Source organism: Lepisosteus oculatus, chromosome 16, assembly GCF_040954835.1.
Source record: "Lepisosteus oculatus isolate fLepOcu1 chromosome 16, fLepOcu1.hap2, whole genome shotgun sequence".
Classification (NCBI taxonomy): Eukaryota; Metazoa; Chordata; class Actinopteri; order Semionotiformes; family Lepisosteidae; genus Lepisosteus; species Lepisosteus oculatus.
In genome coordinates, this window is record NC_090711.1 from 903917 (window position 1) to 921347 (window position 17431).

A 17431-nucleotide genomic window follows, 5' to 3' on the forward strand; every position below is an offset into this window, starting at 1 on the left:
GTCCGGGTGAACACCATGCCTGAGAATGAGCGGCGCTCATTTTAACAGCAAGCTTCCAAGAAGACACAAACAGGAAGGGATCCCTGGGTCCTCTTGATGAACGGGCCTCAGAGCAGCAAACTCCGCACTAATGAAGAGTAATGCAGCAGCCCGAGAAGGAGAGAATTACCCTCCCACTATCCTCGGAGCTTTTGCCAGTCCTGATTTCAGCAAATGATCTTGAACCTGGTGGGGAAGATGCAGCTCGCCGACAGCAGATTTCCTATTCTCTCTGGCTTCAATTACTGTCGCCCTGCAAATTAAAGTCATTTGAAAAAATTGCAGGGTCTCTGCTGCATGAGTGACGGCTCATTTGGAGATGTTGGCTGGGAGTGATGTGGCGTTGTTACATATAATGTATTCACAATGGGGTCTGAAACGCATTGGCAGCAGTACAGTAGTACAGAGTTATTTTGTAGGTATTATAGTGGAGGGAGGATATTTTACATCCATGGCATAGTGTTGCAAACTCCACAAGAAACAGAATGCGCCGAACAGCAGTAAAATATGCAGACACTAAAGTAAATGTATAGACTACAAACAAGAAAGGGTGTTATACATTAGGTTTACATCACCTGCAGCTTTTTCAAAGGCACCAGCTGTCTATAAAAGTGGCTTACAAGGACAATATGAGAATATCTGACTATTTGAGGACGTAAATCCGAACTGGATTTATTTTGAGGGTGGAATGGTGGTGCAGTGAGTAGCACTGCTGCCTTCCTGCGCTGGGGCCCTGGGTTCAATTCCAGACCTGGGTGCTGTCAGTGTGGAGTTTGCATGTTCTCCCTGTGTTTGTGTGGGTTTCCTCTCACAGTACAAAGGCATACTGGTGCTGTAGGTTAATCGGCTTCTGGGAGAACTGTCCTTGGTGCGAGTGTGTGCTCTGTGATTGTACGCCGTCCTGTTCAGACTGTATGCTGTCTTCTGCCTGTTGCTTGCCAGCTCCCCTGCAACCCTGAACTGGAAGAAGCAGTTGATGATGTATTGATCCTAACTGTATCACTTTCCATACAGTCGCTATGTTCTGAAATATAAAAACAGTAGCACTGCTACATAAGGATATCCCCAGCAGCCTCAAACTCTTCGGCTGGAACACCTGACTGGAATGGACCAGAGATCATTATTTATTATTTGCCACAGTTGAGCTATTGGGCAGATGAATGAAAGGGCAGAGGCGCAGGTCCTCGAGACTGGGTAGATTTAGCTACCTTTTACCATACAAAGGAGAAGGTTATAGATCCTCAGGTCATACAAGTTATCTTGTATTTCTTTTCTTTTTTAAAATCTCAAGAGAAATACTGCAATCGCTGACTTTGACTTCTACTGAAGGCTGGAATCTGACCAGCACATGAGGTGGCAGGAATATGTTTGCTTGAATAGATGAACACCTTTCTGAAAAATTAAGTTCAGCAGAGTTTCTGGCAAAGGAGGAGATGTCCAGGAATCCAGTCCCTCTGGCATTGTTGTCCCTCTGTAATAGTGTGTGCCAAATTCATCTGTGGAGCGCTAAAGATGAAAACAAGGATAACCCTCCTGTCTGCTGCTCTTTTTAGCTGCCAGCTGTTGGTAGGGACTGCATGTCAAGAGGCACTCTTGTTGTAATCTACTGTATAACTTTGTAAATCCGTGTAAAATATTTTCTGTATTGTTATAACTTTTTTGCCTCTTCCAGAATTAATAAGCAGTGAGCATATCTGGCAGAGTGTGTAGCATATGTAAGCCTTGTGTATATAGTTGAGTCTCTGACCTGGTTTCTTGGAGTTTATTTTTAAACTACTTAATTTCGATTAATATTGTAGCCTACGCCTGCCCCAAAGAAGGAGACTAACAACTGCAAGGTGGTGGAAATGAATCACATAGACAATACTGTTTCACTTCTGTATTCTAATTAGCAAACTTTTAACTTGAAAATAAACACTGCTGCCTGCTTGATTTCTGGTGATAAACCTTGATTTTAACTACCTATTTTTTATTTTTAATATGATTTAGCACATTTGTTTTCATTTTGTTTAATGCGATTGTTTTAATGGCTTAATACGTTGCAAAACAAAATGAAAGAAACATGGATGTCTGCAACTGAATTAAAGCTAAGCAGGAAGAGATGAAAGTAATCTGATATCCGACTTGCAATTCCTGAGGCAGATTTTCATTTGCCTAAAACATTTGCAGTTGTGTTAACCAGTTGTTGTTTTTTCATCTAATATTGTCGCACTTATCCAGGGTGTTCCACAGGTTCTGTACTGGAGCCCCTAAATATTTACCATTTCTGCGATGCTTCTTAATGAGTTCATCATTAACCTGGGTTTCACTTCTAAGCTGATGCCTTATAGATATCTTTCACAGACATTAGGCACTACTGCCTTTGTCTGTGCAGTTGGTGTCTAATGTTATGAAACAGAAGCAACACAACTTAACTTCCTTTATTGTCACAGATGGGATCTTGGCTTTGCAGGCAGTAAAAAGACATAACACAATACAGTATATAATACATTTAAGACGGCATGAATCCATTACCAAATAAAAAAAAACATACATGCATTAGATTAAATTAAGAAGTCAGAAGCTTAGCTTAAAATAATTCTCGCAATAGGCTCCCGACATCGGCTTCACAAAGTTGGTTATATTTGTTGCTCTTAAGTAACATCACTCAGTGAGACCCTTGTGCTGAAATATTGATACCTGCCTTTATTTCTGATTTAGTCATCTGTTTCTATCTGTTGCCCTTCTTTGTAATGTTTAAATTTAAAGTATTATGTTAGTGACAGGGGGTCACATGATGTTTGTTTACACCACTTAACATTTACATGAGCCAAACGAGCAGTCAGAATGTTTTCTTAGTAGAGAATGTGCTCCACTACTGAAGGCTGTACTGTACCTGTATCGAAAAACATTAACACAATTGGCTTGTTCCTTTTTTCTTGTTTTTATTTAACAGCTGAGAACTAAGGCTCATACTGTAGGTATCAAATGTTGAAACACAGGCTACAAATAAAACAAGGACAAAAATTGAAAGAAGAGAATTCAAGCTCTCTGTTAGTTTTATCTTTTACGGTAACATGGGTGATTTTTTTTACCTTATTGCATATTGGTGTCTCAGTCCTGGGCTTGGAGGAACAGTGTGTCTGCAGGTACATACAGTAAATAATAAGTGCTTAACTAGCCCAGCCTAACAGCTTCTCCCAGCTCTTCAGATGCTGCTGCTTTAAAGAGACCTGCACATCTACAGACACACCAGCCTCCTGGACACCCGACCAATTCATAGAAGTGGAAACAGAATTAAAACCAATTTAATGAGCACAATTCCAGCAAAAACAAATGGCAAATTTGACAAAATGTATACTACTGTATGTCTTTGAAATACTGCTGCAAAAACATGAACATTTCATATTTTAAAGCTGAACCTTATTTTCTGTGTTTTTAGAGGACTAACAGTGGTTTTATAAACTATTTTGTTTTGATTCTCTTTCACTTAACCATTATAAGAGCCATAAGAGTTTGAAGAAGGATATGTGAGTACTGACTGTGATGTCTTAAATTTACTTCTGGTTACTGTAACATGTTCTTTAAAGAATTCACATCATGATTTTGTATTTTATTGATGTATGCCTTCTTTCCCTGAGCTTTACCTTCAGGGCAATTGAACACTCTTTCTCTAAAAAGGAAAAGCTTGTTAAAGCTACAGTACTGGAAAAGAATTGGGACTCAGTTGCCAGAAACTGTTCATGTATTGCCACAGCTCTGAGCCTTGTCTGATTCCTTTTAGATGACAGTCACGAGACAAGGTTAGACAGGACTTTATATCTTCCTGAAATGCATCTGTGTTTTAAAAGGGAACTCTTTAAAAATTCATATTCCTTGCGTGGTGTCAGTTTGAATTTATACCCTTTTGTATCTAGCATGCAGGGTACATTTCCTGAAAAAGGACCCACTTACAAAATAAATGTGTTCTGATGTTTTTAAAATATTCAAGGTATAAACTTTTACTTCAGCTCTAGGTGAGTTCATGAATGTACTGAAATGCATGTAAAATAACAATACCACCTTGTGAGAGCAGTGTTACAACCTCATGTAATCTTGTGTCCTAGCTGAATTTTACTGCAGGCTATATACTGTAGTCTGGCCTCCTTACAAGTCCATAATTAATTGCTGAAACAGTTTCTCACTCCCCTTGATGTACTGTGGGGCTGCTTGTGGACAGTGGCATGGTTGCTGTATCGCCTAGCTGGGGTTTCAGGTGCAGAATGGCTGCTGTGTCTCCCAGGAGGGGCTGCTGGTGCAGAATGGCCTCTGTGTGTCTCCTGGTGGGGCTGCTGGTGCAGAATGGATGCTGTGTGTCTCCCAGAAGTATCTGCACATCAGCAGTAGATGAAGTAGAACCCTCCTTATATGAAAGGTGCTTTCATGATGGACTTTTTTCCATGGTATAATTGTAGTTTAAAACTTTTAGTATTGTTTTATCATATAATAATTTTGTGTGCTTTTTTCTCCTCTCTTGCATCTTCATGTTTGATTTGTGCTTAAAATACTTCTGACTCCTTGCGTGAGATCACATATAACCCTTTTCAGTGCTTATCTACATGCAATGGGATTGCTATGGAGATGTGGAGGGATCTAGGCTATACCTGGAGAAATACAATGTGCAGTGTGGAATGTCTGACCCCTGGGCTAGAGTGTTGTGTTACAGAGATCTGTCTGCTGGTCTCTCACCTCACTCTCATTTTCCCTCGTTGTCTGAGACCTGTTGAGCACAGCAAAGACTTTGGCTCCATGGTGCTTTTGTTAGAGGAATGTAGAATGGTTGAAGGAAGGTAATTGCTAAAGTCTACAATTGTTTTTTCACTTTTTCTTTATAGACACTGCTCCCGGAGAGAAAGTGTAAAGATAATTGATTTTTCCTGATCAACGGTTGTCAGTCTGCTTGAATCTGACCGGCTGACCTTTCTCACAGTGCTGAGCCATTGTCTCTCACACCTGAAACACTAGATTTAATGACTGAAGAATGTCAGATGGGGTCAATCATCAGCCCAGGCAATAATATAAATGCAGCCAATTTATATGCGCTAGCAGTTGCCAATAAAGAATAAAGAATTTGGTGTCTTCTGCAGTAGCCCTATCACCAAACTGAGCGACCCGCGTGCAGGGTAACTTTATTGGAATCTTCCTCTTATTAGGTTATGTTGACGGCTGAGCTCCATGCCTTCATATTGCCACTGAAGGAGCTGCACAAATGTGATTGTGTGATGCTGCGACCATGCATTGCCTGTGGCAATCTGAACTCTTGCTTTGACCTCTTTCGCAAACTGCTTATATAGGGGCAAGAGAGCTGATGCACAGTGCAGAATGATTCTAGTACTGTATATTAAAAAACATTGCAGCAGGAATGAAATTGCGAGGTAGGAAGATGTAATAGCAGTGTGTGAGAATCTCATTAGGTAATGTGGTGCCTGTCCTCCTCCTCCCTGGGCATGTGCCCTCCGCACTGGGTCAGGTAAGGTGAACAGAACAAGTGACTTCACCTGGAGGTGTGTCTGGAGAATAGACGAGCGGAGCGAGGAAACTCGCAGCCTCAGAAATGCTATTCGGGAGGCTCTGTTTAAAGCTGCAGTTGTGTGGTCTTTATTTTTGCTGATTTTCCTAGTTGGTTTTATTTTCCAATCTAGAGGGTTAACCTTAGAGGTGGCAGTCGGGAGGAGTCAGAGTGCCCATGCACCTGTCACTAATCACTGCACAGTAAGGAGCATTAGGGAGAAGGGTTTTCGTAACGAAAATAAGACTGAAGCACTTGTTGCACTTAGCATATTCTGACTCCGATGTGGTCTGGAAGGCATTCAACACCAGCCTTCAAAGCTAAGCTGGGAGGCTTGACTTTTGTTTGATCTTTTCTGCCAATGTCATGCCAGAGTGTGCAGCAGCTGAAAGGCAGTGCGCTCGTGCTGGAAAGCTGCTAGAGAGGATGCTCATGAGGTCCACTTTGAGTAATGGAGACCAACGGGAAGCCCCGGACCCTGCAGCTTTGGAAATGATTAGAGTAAACCTGTCCGCATGCTTGCACCAGAGAGGCCTGAACAAGCTGTTAAAGAGTTTTTACTCCTTTGTAACCTTCACAGAGCAAAGGTCACCCATCTCTGAGTATCCAGATGGGACTGAAATTGCAGTTAGGTTGTCAGAAGCTTCCATAAAATTAAAGCTTTCAGACCTGTGCACAGATTTGCAATGTATAGGATGTCCCATGCACCTTGAAATCTGTTAATTGTCTTCAACATCATGGCTGGGTAACTTGTTCCATACCCCCATGGCCCTTTCTCCTCAGTGCATGAGATACAAGACTCCACTAAATGCCTGCGATGTAGATGTGGTTATATGTTTTTATATCGTAGCTGAATGGTGGGCTTAACTGGGAATCATAGGCGCATGCATGTATTAACAGTAGTATAGTATCAATAGTAACTTTTCCCATTAGTGTAATTTCACAGCAGGGCAGAGCTCATGCTCAAATTTCAAGCAAGGATTACGGCATTCTCGATAATTTAAACTACAGCACTACCCAGCAGAGGAACTTCCATTTCGCCATAAAGGGTGGAGCTATGAGCTGCATTGAACCCCTACAGAGACAGATGGATGAAAGATTTCAAGTGTGGTTTGTGGTGCTGAGAGCAGAGCAGACGGCTGCAGACAGACATGTCCAAGTCATGAAGTAATTTATACAGTGGTTACAATCCATCCGGGATTGTAACAGGTTTAGGTGGCGTCTTGGCATTGGCAATTTAGGTCTGGGCTTAACTTTGGATCTGCATACAGCTTGATAAACACATTGATTTGCAGTCCGAGAGAATGGAGCTGCGGATCTGGGCCCAGTGCTGGAATTTTATGAGCTTTGTTTTTGAGAAGTTGAGAAGCAATATCACTGTAGCACAATAAAGTGTTTTTCGGATCCAGTAAGACAGCTTGGTGTAACAGAATGATGTAAGTTTAAAACATACAAGTATTTCTGGTTTTTGAATTGATTTTTTTGTGCGAAAAAGAGAGAGATTAGCTTTGAGTGTTGCACCAGGGAAATTCCGTTGCCAGTTTTCTATCATCAGAAATGTACTTTTCGCCTTGGTTTGAGTTATAACTGACATGCAGACATTTGATCAAATATGGATTTGACTGTCATGTCTGTTTCGGATTTCTAGGAGCCGTTATCAAAGGACGACTTGCTGTTGAGTGTCGTAGATAAAAAAGGGGTAGATAAAGCACTTAGCAGCTGGATGGTAGTAGAGAAAGCGTTGTGAGTCCTGGTTTCTCATTACAATGAAACATAAAAGGTTCGACTCACTGTATTTCCAGTTCCAGCTTTTTTAAAAACATCAAACATGAATTAAATGTTCCCAAGTGCTTTGAACTGCGTTTTCACAGTTGCGGTAGGAAGCCCTTGCGCTCTCTTTAATCTGGTGAGCTTCAACATGCTGCCGCGATGCTGACGGACACCTTCTGCTGCTGCATCCTTGTCACAGTCAGACACCGGCCAGGGTTCCGAGAAAATACAAATTAATGGAAATGTATTTTGTTAACATATAAATAGGAAACAAGGATGCTTCGGACTGCATTGAGGAGGAGGTGTGATTCTTCCAGGATTGTTTTTTGTTATATAGACAGGAGGCCAAGAGAAGGAGTGGTGCTCCTGAATGCTGAATATTTAGGGGTGAAAGTCTGTGTGGGGGGGTGGGGGTAGGGGAAGGGGGGGGGACTGGGGAGCACATCTGACTGGTGCTGCACCGTTTCCGACATTTTGCCGCTAAAGTGTGAGACGGTACTTCACGGATCACTTCCAGACAACAGTCGAAGTACCGTTAGAATGGATAGTTAAGCACTCTGTCATGCACTGGGAGAGCAGGCAGGCCTGGAAAACGCACACCCCTGTGTCACCTCTCAGGTGCTACAGTGCTGTCAGTGTCCGTTCCAGCCCCTCTATTCCTGAAGTCAAACACGAGAGTAATTTGATGCTTGTGTGAAAGAACTTAGTTTTTAGTTTTCTTTTCCTTTACTCATACATCCACAGACCAGCGGCATGATCACGTTCATAGTTACACTTCAGCGTTCTCCGTGTAAAACCTAGCAATGTGTTCTATTAGGAGTATCGCTAATTCCATTCACCTTATCATCTCATTCTCCCAGATGGCTTGCAGAGCGTCGGAGAACAGTGAGACTTCCCTCCCTCCAGCTGACCAGCGCTGAAGATGCCACGCTGGGGAATGAGGCAGTACAAACCTGGCACCAAGACCTCCAGCCTCCAGCAGCCTTCACACAAGGTAGCAGGAAGAAACCTGTCCCAGAGATAGAAATATCTTGTCCCAGAGATAGTCCCAGGTACAGTACACCCCTCTGCTTCCCAGAGTATGGACTCACGATGGATGTAGATATTAGAGCATTCTGCATTGCTGTTTCATTTATATTCTGTGATAACAGAATCTGCCTCGTGCTCATGTCATTTAACACCACTGTTCATGAGATTCTCAATGCTCCTGTGTGCAGGATGGTTCATATTTTATTGGGTCTACAAGGTATTTTTTAGATCTCTAGTACATATTGAATGATGTCTGCAATTGGAATAGCAGAAGCTTAAGTGTGTGATCCATAAAATTATGGAGATTTTGAACTAACCTTTGAAGGAGAGAAAAATCTTAAGTGTAGATTCGATGTAGAGTGTTTTCAGATGAGGTGCTGTAGATGTGCAGGTCCATATTGTTTGAATTGCATTGGTACTTTGGTTGACTCTTTAGGATAGGAGGAGACATGATTTAAAAACTGAGTATCTGGCATTACCAAGCAGACAGAGACATACAACATTTAAAAACCCAACACTGTACATGAAGCAGTGTGATCAATGAGCATGCCAGACAAATGCAGTCAACTCAGCTCTGTCTCTTTTCATCAAAGCAAAGTTGCTGTTTTGTAAGACAGGAATAAACATCGACTTAGCTTTCAAAAGCTGCAGGATCAATCATGCTCATTAAATGAAATAATCAATATTCAATTCACCTTTAAAAATATCAGGGGAATGATTTCTGGCCGTTGTTCTTGTTCGTTCTGAAATTGGTGTTTAGACTGTTCTTGTCGTTTGGCTTTATTGTGGAATGTTATCTTCAGACTGAGTAAAACACACAGCTCATCCAGTCATGGTAGGACTTTGCACCATTTTAACATCTGATAATTAATTAGATATTGAAGAATGTATTATACTATGATGTGTTTTATGGTTTTATTAATTTCCCACAAAACAAAATTACAGATTACGGAGTCAAGTCATAAAATGTTATTCATTGCACGGCATCATAAGGTAGCCAAGAAACCAACAAATAAATGAGATTTTTTTTCTTACTGGTTAAAAACCACTACATGTACTAAAACTCAGCAAGCTTTCATCATTAGATACATGATTTTTAAACTAATCAGCAGAGGGCTATATATAAAGATTTTAATTACAGCGATCTGTCCACAGAAAAGCAAAACGGTTCAAAATATAATTGTAATTAGACATGGCAGCCAGAGTAGGAGAATATTCTCGTATCATAGGATCATAATCTTCTTTTGTGTCTCATGCAGTTTGCATCAAATATATATTCTTGTTAATTTGTGCCCAAGTGTGCAGGAGGTTAAGCATGCTGAGCATGTCTGAATTCATAGCAGGGCAGATAACCTTATTATTTCTGCCAATGTCAAAGCAGATAGATATTAATGTTGCAACACCTGTATGTTTTGTTAATGTTTATGAGGTTTATGCAAATGGAATAAGACGTCGCCTGATGATTCCCTAAGGGCTTGTGACGGAGGGGAGAATACAAGCCAACGCAGGGAGCGCTGGGATCTGGGATGTGGCTGAACCTTCATCCCCGGCTTCACTGCTCAGGAGGCTGCAGCTGTGCAGGGAGACTGTCCTGTCCAGCTGAGTAGTGGTGTAGAGAGACTCCTGTGTTGAGTTCTCATCTGAAATGTGAAACCCCTCCAGAACATGTTTCTGACAGACATTCTTAAGGTTTTGGGTTTGAAAACTTTTTTTTTCTGTTTATAATTTGTTTTGCATTTCAGCCACACAGTAGGATGTTCTGTTCTTTTACGAGTAGGTGTGTTTTGTCAGATAGCGAAGCTCCTGTGTAAGGCAGGTGTGTGAATAGATCAGATACTGCTCTGGCCTGATGTCCGCCCACCCTCCAGCCTCCTTCTCCCCCCTCTGGGACCTCTTCCCCTCCCTGCACCCGCCTCTCAGCTCTGTCCACCTTGTCCTCAGGGCCAGGATGATTAATAATTAGCTGAAAATATTTGATAGCATTCTATCAAGTCCTGTGCCTCCAGATTGAATGTGGCACAGGGTTCGGTGTGATATGCCGCAATGCTCAAATGTTCAAATGTACTGTAGCTGCGCCTGCTAAATGGGTTTAAAATAGCTAGAACAAACATCTCTCATCTCTTCACACTGAAAAATCAGATTATGCTGACACGAAAAATCACAAAGAAAGCCATTTTATAAAAGATGAAACTCTAAATTGGCTAATGACAATGGCTTGCTGTGCTTAGAGATTACTGTCATTTCAGTTTGGTGATGGGGTGCTCTTTTCTCTTCCTGTTGATGATGACAGTAATGTCCTGTGAAGTGATGCCATTAGATAGCAGCTCACATCTAGACCCGAGTTGGCTGTTGTCCTTTGTCTTCTTACTGATTCCAGCACTTGGGTACCTCCTGTGTTTTAGGTTACTGGTAGCAAGATTGCTGCACTTATCTCATAACGCAAGGCCGGTTGGGACCTGGAATGCCTTTGTCGAAATTGTGTTCTTTTGTGCTGGCTTAGATCACACTGCCCTGGTTTCATCTTCAGCCAGCATGCTCACTTGCTTCGTGTGTGATTCAACACATCCCCTACCGTTAATGTGAAACCCACCCATTCGTGATCTCTAGCAGAGCAGCAGAAACCCATCGCCGTCACTTGTCAAGCTGTCGGTTGTGAGAGCTGGCGGGTCCCTCTTGGAAATGAAACCAGACAGATGCCCTGTTCTCCAGGACAGATCATGTCTGAAGTCTGTGTATCAGCTATCACTCTGTTGCACTGCTCGAGCAGAGAGCAGCACAGTTCCCACCCCCTGGCTGACCTCCATGTTTATCTCTCCCTGCCACCATCTGTCCAGCCTGGAGCTCTCCGAGCCACACTCCTGCACTCTGCTGCTTCTCCCTCCAAGAATATCCGAGGCACAGAGGCAGGTGGTAACAGTGTTTCCTTGCCAGACACTCGCCATGAATTCCAATAGCGTGATCATTATAGATCATCAGACATCCCTTTCTGGGGATAGAAACGGAATGTTTGCTACTTTTATTTTTAATTGTGATTCTGCCAAGTTCAATACCTAATGTTCTGAGTAACCTATAGGGTCATGACAGTCTTATTTGAATTTTCATAAATGAATGTTCTTTGATGAGCCCTGATACTATTCTCCTGTGTGATGGAAGCCTTGTTTGATGAAGATGGGTTGTAGTTTATTGATAAGGCTGACAGGCATTGAAAGCCAATAGAGACTCAAACTGATTTTATTTTCTTTCCCATTTTGAAACTACTCACGTTCAAACACCTGCAAATCAAGCAATTTCGTGGTAAACAGGGTACAGGGACAGATAAGCCGTTACGTTCCAGACAAATACTGGACAAGGTGACAGTCTGGCCTGTGTATTGGAGGGTTTTGAATGGGGAGCTGGGTCACCATATGTTGGCTGGAAAGTAAAGATTAATTCCACACTGAAAAATAGAGAGAAGACGTGTAACATGTCAGCTGTTGAGCCTTCTTCGGGTAAGGTGTTCTTGGTTTTCACTCCTTAAATTGGGCCCAGCAGCTGAAATGACATGTTTCTTCCTCCGTTTTGGAAATTCTTTCACAAGCATCTTCTTATGAGCGGCTTCAATGATTCAGTTGAAACTCGTCATATTTCATCAAAGATGTTTTCAAGGGAAATATCACAGTCTGTCACACAAACTGCTTCTGCTCAAGAACTGTTGGGCCCCGTTATCTCGGGGTATCTGCTATAACAAGTACAGTATGTCCAGCTGAACACCACTTTGTCTTCTTTGTTGTTCACTTCTGCCTGGCAGCCTCCAAAATGGTTAGTTTCTTTCTGCCAAGCACACAGTTTACACTCGGCACATTTCCATTAGTACGATAACCAAGATTTGGTGTTGAGTGGAAAACGAACATCTCCAGAGACAGAAAAGAAGAAGGCTGATTGCAGATGGAAAGCCCAGGTAGTGATTAATACTGGATAAATAATATGTCTTGTGTATGGAGTGATGGCATTTTCACAGTACTGGCATGCGTGTGTGGACCACTGTCTTGGCTCTTTAGCTCCTGTGAGGTTTTCTGCTCTGCTGTGTGGGTATTGACTTGCTTGGAACCCTTCGATACTGCTTGCAGTTTTCTAGTTCACTCTTGATGCTGCAGTGGTTTTCCAGTCCCGTTCATTAATGTTCTGATTAGGACCCGAATCATCTGTCCCTATGTGCTGACCCTCGTCTGAAATAAGCTTTGTGTTTTTTGGTCTGCAGCTGAACATTGCAGTGGGGTAACTGTGTTCACATGGAAGGGCTTCGGATGAAATACAAAGGCACTGCCAGCTCTGTACCAGCTCCTCTGGCCGTGACGGTCTGGGATGATTAGGGGGAATGTCAGTCCACTCGTGTTTGCAAGATAACCCTCTACTTGATTCATGGAATATACGTGCTATTTATGGTTAATTCAAAGTCTACTTTTGAAATGCTAATAAGCTTTTTGGAGGCCGTCGTCCTGCTACTGCATTTTGTTTACCACTCTCACATGCTTTGGTGTGTTTGATCTGTTAGTGAATTATTCTAGACACCAGCTTCCGTGTGACAGTTTTCAATAACCGCCCAAGTGTGATATTGTAGATCAATTTAATATTTGCTTGCAGAGGGAATGTCTTTAAAAGCACAACAATTGTCACATCAACAAAGCAGCTTGGCCTGACAAGTGTGAATGTACTTGCCTGGGCTTCTCGCAAGAAGAGTAGACAACGGGCCCTGCCAAAGTTTTCAAATGATTTTATTTTTATCTGTGCTGTGTTGAACAGTCTCGACTTCTACCAATTTATTTTTTAATTCTAAATTCTCAGCTTGATTCCAGATATTTCCTCTGGTGCCCTGAAGGACGTGTCCTCTCTCAGTTTTGCACTGCTGTGTGAAAGAACTGAAATGGAGATTAGCTTTGTCAGATCTTAGTGCTGGAGCAGAGAGAAATTCCGACTAATCACCTGGAGCTTTTGCTGAACAAGTCGTGATTTGCTTTGTCAGACTTACAGTAGGTAATGGTAGCAAAAAGCACCGTAGTGAACTGCCTCTTTCTCCTGGTTTTAATGAATTAATGAGCTCTCTTGCTTTTGTTTACCCCACTCCTTGTGTGACGAGGTTCAGGATCAAAGGGGCCCAGGAGCTGCAACAAATTGGGGCCCCTCCTGAGCTTGCAGGGTTATTAACTGGGGTAACCTTGTAGCTGCATGTACAGTATTACATGTCAGCAAACTCCAGTGATTGCATACTATGAATTTACAGTACACGTATTACCTGCCTGTCCTTCCTGATGGACTGACCCTGCGCCTGCCTCGTCTTGCCTTGCTGGGTTTTCTCCTTCGATCTCAGGATACTGTATGTACTGCAGGGTGAGATAGATCCTCATTCTTCTAACTGTGTCCATGTTTATTAACGGAAACCCCAGATGAACAAGAGGATTCGTCCCGTCCTTCATCTTCACATCCTCGCTGCCCCACAGTGAATTAATCTCCCTCTAGAGGGTTGGAATTTCATATCTCACACAACCCGCAGCCTTAAGGATGGTTTTTTACAGCTGTTTTTACAGCAACTAGAATATAGCTGCAGTGTAAGCAACATGCCTGTCGACTGGAGTTTACTGCTGTTCTTGGCCTCTTGTTCACCGCCATTCGTATAATAGAACCGTTATTGAGTGCTTGATTTGGATTTTTCAAACCAAGATGGCAGTTTTGTTGTCCTAGACAAACGACAGGCTCTGCGCTTCAGGTCAGAAATATAATCACACTAACTCACTGTGAATGAGCCATTCACACAGCCGGATCTCCTAAAGCACCATTAACACAGTGTGTCGATACCATAATCCTTCCACAGAGTCGGCAAAGCTCCATATTCACTGCTCTAAACTAAATGTCTCTCACCGTCTTTGTATAAACAGCACTGGATGTCTGTAACACTCACCTAGGAAATAAACGCAGAGAAAAATCAGCTGCACTTTGTGGTGTCTCTCTGCGGTGTTTACTATGTGCCCCATCTTGACATCTTTTTTTACAGTTTATCTGTGCAAATTCTCTGCTGATCTGTAGAAATAGTATTTGCATGGAGTCACGGCTGTCAGTTTTGGACTTCATGACTTATTTGGCAGATGGAAAAATTTGGCACTTATTATCTCAGTTTAATGGTGGTGTTTTTCACAATAAGCTCATAGAGAGAAAACAAACCAGCTTCTATTACCTTAAGCATCTCATCAAACAGGAAAGTTGCTGCTTTATGAAAATTGAAACCAGAGATCAGGACATTATAAAGTGAGAGTTCCTAATGTTTTGCCTGACATGTTCACAGACTTAAAAGAGCATTCTACACTTATAGCTTAAAATAACTGACTTTTTTCTATTCTAGACGTTGAGGGGAATGGATTCAAATATTCAAAGGCATTGACAAAGGTCAACCTAGTGGAGTTCTACAGAATCAGCAGTGACAAATGAGTGAACAAATGGCACCTCTTCAGAAATGAGGATTGTGTGAATCTGATAATTGTGCTGGAAAGGTACTCTAATTGCAGTTTGTGTCAATAAGCAATCTGAGAATTAATAAAAGGCGACTCCGTGACCTGATCCTGTTACATACTGTATATATACCGTGCTGTATGTTGCTTTTGTAATCTCATGAAGGAATGGATAGTTCAAGGTTTGTTTGGGTTTTAACTGTACACCTCTAACAGAATGTAGCCAGGTTGACACTGTTGATGACTAGGAATTCTTAGAGGGGGGACTGTAATGCTGGCCATCCATGTGGTCAAGGCTCTGCACTTGGAAGTGGTGGACTCCCAGGTGGGACACAGCTGTTGTGCTCTTGAGCAAAGTGCTTCAAACTGACAGCTGCAGTAAACAGCCAGCTACGGTATATAAACTCCCCAGAATTCGTTCTCAATTGACTCACTTGGTTAAATAAAGGGTTCATCAGACAATTAACAGACCTTTGAATGGCCACTACTTGTAAATGTCTGCAAAGGAAAACCATGTCTTCTGATAGCAGAAATCTGTAAAGGGACAGTCTGACTCACACTGCACCAGACATCAAGCTGGAAAATCCCAGGGCATCCAAACACAAATTAAGCCTGTCTGGGGCACCCACCCCTCCCATCCCCAATTCATTGTTTCTTAAATCTCTTCCCTTTATTTGGGCCTGTTTTATGTTATTGAAATCCCCTGTCATTTATGAGACATGGTGTCTCAAGAGTTTCCACAGATCAGAACAGTGCCCTGAGGTGTCCTCACTTTCCCCTGTCTCTGCAGACTCGGCTCCAGCCCAGTTTCTCCTTCTTGGTTCAGAGGCAGCAGACTTTCAGGAGGGTGTCCCCAGATACAGCACAAGAAATTATTTACTAGTGCATCAAATTTTCTTGCAGACTCCGAGGAGCAGTATCAGGTGACTGAGGGGAGGCAGGAGGAGACTATCAGTTTCAGATCATTAAGATTACTGAATTTAGTTCGATCAGTGCTGGGGGGTGTTTCTCTGGGCTCGGAGCAGCAATTGATGCATAGCCACATTATTCTAATCTTTTTGTCATGTGTACGGCTACACTGTTTTAATGAGGTTGTTCAGTTTACTTAGTCAGCAGAAAACAAATTCTAATCATTCTTGAGTTTATTTCTAGCGAGAAAAGCATGGACGTGTGTACTGATATTAGAGAGCCCATGTAAGAATGCTCCATCTTTGTTCCAGGACAGTTTTTTTGTAAAGCCTTTCCTACTGGACTGCATGCGAGCCTGCGTGTGGCACTGGTGCTCTGGCCTCCAGTAGCCCACAGACTTCTGCTGCAAGTGAGGGGCGTTATGACGCAGGGCTGTCTGGAGTGCGCTCTCCACGCCTCTCAAACCGGGTGCTGTCTGCAGCTGCTAACGTGGGCTCAGACCCCTGGACGCCAAGACCTCTGGGTAGAAAATAAGAGAGTGTAAAAATAACACATGATGATAGTTCATCAGGCCCTTTCAGTATTCAGAGGAGCTGAAACACTGCAGCTGACTGTGCCAAAGAGCTGCTTCTTGCTCCCTTGTGAGCATTTGTATGATCAGAGCACATTCTCTCTGTCATGTGCTTCACCATAGGCAAAGCGCTAATTACAGCAGACTAAATCAAATTAAGGTTTTATTTTTGAATACTTAATTCATTTCCTAACTTAAAAAATGTGGTACTTTGACTTTCATACACTTAGTATTGCACACTTACTCTCCACTGCTAGTAAAGAGGCTAAATAAGAAGAGACATTTAAAACAGGGTTGTTTTTTATTGCTGATGGTCCACAGTATGCATTCTTCATTGGGTAGTTTGTTTCATGTCTTTTTCTATTTAGAGCTGGCCTCTCAGGCTTTGATAAAGAGATTGAATATCAGTGCGATATTGCTTCCAAACTTTAATTATCTTTGATCCCAGGAGCAGAGTGTTCTTTCATGAATCATAGATGTAACATAAGTACTTTTTCGCCAGCATCTTGAAAAAAGGGAAAGAGAAAATGCAAGAAAGAGGCTTATTTTATGTATGAATCCTCAAGGCCCAGTCTTGAAAAATGCCAGTCCAATAATGGTCAGCTGTGAAGGATGCACTATCTTTATACAGTTCATGGAAATGATAGCAACCTCTAGGTATAATTTTATGACCTGTTTCTCCCTCACAAAAGTCAATACAGCTCCAGATCAGCACAGAGAACCGGTGGGCATCTCTGGTTTCCTTTGTGGGAGGCAGAGAGGGAAGCAGCCAAGCAAAGATTTAAATTAAGAAGCAAACAGTGACAATCTTGGAAACTTTGAATCATTACTTTGTACCAGGTGTGCAGTAAATTGTTCTTTAGCAAGTATGTCGATCATTTATATATAGTACATTCATTTGCCATGGTAGATAAATATATTCACAAACTGTTTTCTAGGTGTAAAATGCTAAAGGAGCTTTTGTACAAGTCATGTGCATGCAACACAAAAAACGATCTGCTCTAAAGACTCCAGGGCACTAGGAGAATCAAGCTGAATAGCTGGAGTGACTGGAGTGAGTTATCAGCTCCAGTGTGAGTGATAGGGTTGAGTTATCAGCTCCAGTGAGAG

The 17431-nt window shown here is 42.2% G+C and overlaps 1 long non-coding RNA gene across 8 annotated transcripts in view; it reads left to right on the forward strand.

Moving 5' to 3' along the window:
• LOC107079611 (uncharacterized) overlaps positions 1-17431 on the forward strand; it is a 161054-nt gene that overhangs the window by 115950 nt on the left and 27673 nt on the right. For 7 of the 8 annotated variants that reach the window (XR_011181781.1, XR_011181779.1, XR_011181778.1 and 4 more), the window contains one exon: positions 8197-8330. This is a non-coding gene — a long non-coding RNA (uncharacterized lncRNA). Of the gene's footprint in view, positions 1-8196; positions 8389-17431 lie in introns of all 8 variants that reach the window. The other variant, XR_011181780.1, reaches the window with a different exon arrangement.